The sequence below is a fragment of the Microtus ochrogaster genome, chromosome 10, assembly GCF_000317375.1.
Source record: "Microtus ochrogaster isolate Prairie Vole_2 chromosome 10, MicOch1.0, whole genome shotgun sequence".
NCBI lineage: Eukaryota > Metazoa > Chordata > Mammalia > Rodentia > Cricetidae > Microtus > Microtus ochrogaster.
The window spans coordinates 54,852,419-54,857,061 of record NC_022016.1 but is presented as its reverse complement, the minus strand read 5'-3'; the positions used below and the strand labels follow the sequence as shown (position 1 = coordinate 54,857,061).

General features: G+C 47.9%; 1 pseudogene; it reads left to right on the top strand.

Annotated features, from left to right (window-relative positions):
• Positions 1–2,249: 2,249 nt before the first annotated feature.
• On the top strand, positions 2,250–2,760 carry LOC102000519 (annotated as a pseudogene).
• The last annotated feature ends 1,883 nt before the right edge of the window (positions 2,761–4,643 follow it).

Genomic DNA, 4,643 nt, shown 5'->3' with positions numbered 1-4,643 from the left:
ATGAATACTCTATATGCATGTATGACTTTAGGTCAGAAGAGGGCATCAGATTCCACTAGAGAGGGTTGTGAGCTGCCATGTGAATGCCGGGAATTGAACTCAGGACCTTTGGAAGAGCAGTCAGCGCTCGTAATAGCTGAGCCATCTCTCCAGCTCAAGAAAATGTTTTTTTTTAAAAAAAGGATCATTTAATGTGCCTAGTCTTCCAGTTGCTCCCCCCCCCGACTTCACAATATAGACAATTCCTTTTACACAGCAATTACAAGTGCTCCTCCTTGTTGAAGGTTGTAAGATAGATGGAAGTGATTTTTTTTAAGGGTGGTTCTCTGAAGAAAGGGGTCTGGAAAAGCAGCAGCAACAGCGACCCCACTAACTGTACGAGCCTCCAGCCTCCCCTCCGGCTTTAGCCCCCTCTGCCTCTTCCATTGCCAATTTTTCCCACTCTCATTTGCGGGGCATTGCAGCCCTCTTTGTCTTGTGCTAGCCCTGGGGAGCTTCATTCTTTATGCCAAAGCAACTTATTATGTGTTTTCCTAAACAAAGAGCCATCTACCCGGAGAAAAATTATGCCACTCCCAGGACAGACAAAAGTAGCTGCAGGCAGTTGGGGTTTTAAATAGCAATTAAAAAAAAATCTGCTGTGTGCATAAAGCACCTGGCAGTTCCTACAGGCTGGTCGTCTGTCTCCGGGATTGTTTTCCATGGATTTCTCGTTGCCTTGGCTGCTGCAAAGATCCTGCCTCCCTCTTGAGGAATCCATACTCCCTTTCAGGCTGCCCATCTTTCACGCCGGCACTCGAGACTGTAACCCCAGCACTGTGGAGGCCGGTGGTAGGATGGCAGAGACTTTGAACTAACTGAGCTACCTTGTTTCAAACAATGAAGGGCTGGGGGTGTGGCTCAGGGGTAGAGGGCTAGGCTGATGGACCAGGGAGCTCCCAGGATCTGCCTGTCGATGTCCCAGGCTTGTGCAGTCGTGAAAAAACACTCCGCAAAAGCGTGCTTTCACTTTGTGGTACGGCAGATCAAATCTCGGCCCTCACATACGCTACATGCTCTCCCACTGACTCCCTGCCCCGGCTCCTCCTTCTTTCTTGGCTGCTTTCAAAATGATGAGGGATAGCAAGATGTGGGGGCTCACCCGTTAGCCCCAGCCCTTGGGCAGAGGCAGGCAGATCTCTAGGTTCGAGACCTGGTCTACAGAGCGAGTGCTGGGACAGTCAGGGCAACACAGAAAAACCCTGTCTCGGAAAAAAAAAAAAAGAAAAGAAAAGAAAAAGCAACAAAACAAAAGATAAGAGGCTGGAGAGATGGCTCAGCCGTTCCCAACACTTGCTGCTCCTCCAGAGGGCTGGAGTTTGATTCTCGGCACACACACTGGGTAGCTGACTGCCACCTGCAACTCCAGCCCCAGGGGATCTAGCACCCTCTTCTGGTCTCTGAGGGTACCCACACACATGTGTGATGTACATGCATGTTTTTAAAGTCTTGGGGAAAAAAAACTACTTTGTGTCCCCTCCTCTCTCAGCTCAAAGCCTGGCATACAGCTGACACTTTGGGAGTGTGCTGCTGACTTGGGCTCCTCTGCTGTTCTGAGCTCACGGGTGACTCTCAGGTGCTGTGGGCTTGCTCTGAGCTGAGCCCCTAGGGGAAGACGTCAGACAGCAGAGGGAAAATTAAAGAAAGCCTCTGGCCTTGTGTTTTTCATCTACGAGCTGGATTTTACTCAGGAATCTATCATATCAAAGTATAAACTATAAAATACCCACAATCCCTAGCTCTGTGCTGTCTTTAAGGGGAGGGAATAAGCCCTCGCAGGCACAAAATAGATATGGTAATGAGCACTTGGAGAAACTGTTATTCCGTATTGTGTGTGAGTGTGTGTGCATGAGGTGTGTGGCTGTGTGCCAATGCCCACGTGTGGAGGTCAGAGGAAAGCTTTGTGAAGCTGGTTCTCTCCTTCCAACTTCCCATGGGCCATTGAAGTTTGCCAGGTGAAAACGTGTGTAAAAGTCTATCTAAAAGTTGTTCACTTAAGAGTTGTGCACTCGGCCGGGCGATGGTGGCGCACGCCTTTAATCCCAGCACTCGGGAGGCAGAGGCAGGTGGATCTCTGTGAGTTTGAGACCAGCCTGGTCTATAGAGCTAGTTCCAGGACAGGCTCCAAAGCCACAGAGAAACCCTGTCTCGAAAAAGCAAAAAGCAAAAAAAAAAAAAAAAAAAAAGAGTTGTGCACTCTGGTACCCATCTTTCAGTAACTCGCCAAAATGACAAACACCAAGGGAAAGAGGAGGGGCACTCGCTATATGTTCTCTAGGCCCTTTAGGAAACATGGAGTTGTTCCTTCGGCCACGTACATGCGAATCTACAAGGGCGATATTGTAGACATCAAGGGAATGGGCACTGTTCAAAAAGAAATGCCCCATAAATGTTACCATGGCAAAGCCGGAAGAGTCTACAATGTCACCCAGCATGCTGTGGGCATCGTTGTAAACAAGCAAGTGAAGGGCAAGATTCTTGCCAGAGAATTAATGTGCGGATTGAACACATCAAGCACTCGAAGAGCAGAGACAGCTTCCTGAAGCGGGTGAAGGAGAATGACCAGAAGAAAAAGGAAGCCAAAGAGAAAGGCACCTGGATTCAGCTGAAGCGCCAGTCTGCTCCACCCAGAGAAGCACACTTCGTGAGGACTAACGGGAAGGAGCCTGAGCTGCTGGAGCCCATTCCCTATGAATTCATGGCCTGATGTACAAAAAGAAATAAAAGACCTGGACTGTAAAGGTTTTTTCAAAAAAAAAAAAAGAAAAAGAAAGAAAGAGTTGTGCACTCATAAGAACACAGCCTTGTACTTCAGTCGCCTTTAGAAGTGAGCCACCATGAGGGCTCAGCGATGCTTTTGGTGGTGCCTCTAGTGGTAAAACTCGGGGTCTATGGATGCCAGGCGAACCCTGAATCACAGTGGTACTCCCAGCTATATGCAAATTTTTTTTTTTTTTTTTTTGGTTTTTTGAGACAGGGTTTCTCTGTGGCTTTGGAGCCTGTCCTGGAATTAGCTCCGTAGACCAGGCTGGTCTCGAACTCACAGAGATCCGCCTGCCTCTGCCTCCCAAGTACTGGGATTAAAGGCGTGCGCCACCATCGCCCGGCTAATATGTAAAATTTTGATGTTTAATTATTTATTTATATTTATTTCATGTGGATTGGTATTTTACCATGGGTGTTGGGTTCCCTGAACTGGAGTTACAGACAGTTGTGAGCTGCCTGTGGTTGCTGGGAATCAGTCCTCTGGAAAAGCAGCCAGTGCTCTTAATCTCTAAGCCATCTCACCAGCCCCTTATTTTTATTCTTAAAATGACGTTTTATTTATTTATTTTGCATAGTATGTGGGTGCACTTGCTAGTGGCACAGTATGGGGATGGAGGTCAGGGGACAACCTTAGCCGGCTGATCCTGTCTCTCAGCCCTGTGGGTCTCGGAGATCAAAGTCAGGTCAGGCTTGGAGACAAGTGGACTTACCCCCTGAAGCAATTTGCTGGGTCTCTGTATTTTGTGTAGCATAGACTGGCCTCAGCCTTGCTACATAGCCAAGGGTGACTTTGAACTTCTGATCCTCCTACCTCTGCCTCTGGGTGCTAGGGTTATAGGCAAGCACCAGCAGATCTTAGGATAGGTATCATTTTGATCTGGCATTCTTTTATTAATTAAAGATTCATTCAATGTAAGTTCTTCATTCTTTGGAAAGTGGTGTGTGGGCATGTGGGGAGCTGCTATTCTTTTGACTACACATGTATCGGCAAAAGGAGCTCCCTTCTGCCGTCAGAAGGCTCACTAATTAAATCTGCCGAAATAAACTGATTAACAGACCAAGCACACAAGTTTATCGTGTGCACACGTGTACCACCAGGAAGGGAGAATTCAATAAGCCCGTGTGATTTAGAAGCTTGCACCACTTCCTTGGGAGGGACATGGAAGTTATTTGAAAGGAAGAGTGGATTGTTTTTCAGGGGAGATGAATGGACCCCAAGAACAGAGAGCAGGTGGGGCCAGAGACTGGCTAGGCTCTGAGTACAGAATCAGCTCTGGTCTTTCTCCCTATGATCAGTTTCAGTCTCCTGGATGGGTGAGAAATCTGGAAAGAGAGTTCGGTGATTGTGTGCTGATATGAGCACAGCCAGAGCAAGGACGCCCCACGCCTCAGACCCACGGGAACAGCACAGCCCACCGGATCCCCGCTTTTCTCTCTATGTGTGTGTGTTCATCCACTTTCTTCATTCCTGTTATCCCAGTCCCCTGAGCTGTGTAGAGTGTGACAGGGTTCATCATAACCCAAGTCTTCTGAGAACCCTGCCTGGAAGGCAGGCAGGAGACAGTACAGATAGCCCGTCTGCGTGTGCTGTTCCCGACGGGCTCGGTGTAAAGTCCAGCCCACTTTGTGGGCTCATTTCTGAGGACCAGCAAGCCCACGACAATGGCTATCTGGTCTGTTTGCAGCTGTTGGCTATTGTGAGGGCTGACTTTAGGAACACTTTTGGTGCACTTAGCCGTTGTTTTTCCCAACTGTATATTTGAGTGGAATTGTTCAATTATTAGGGGTACTCAGGTTTTTTGTTTTGTTTGGTTTGGTTTTTGCTTTTTTTTTTTTTT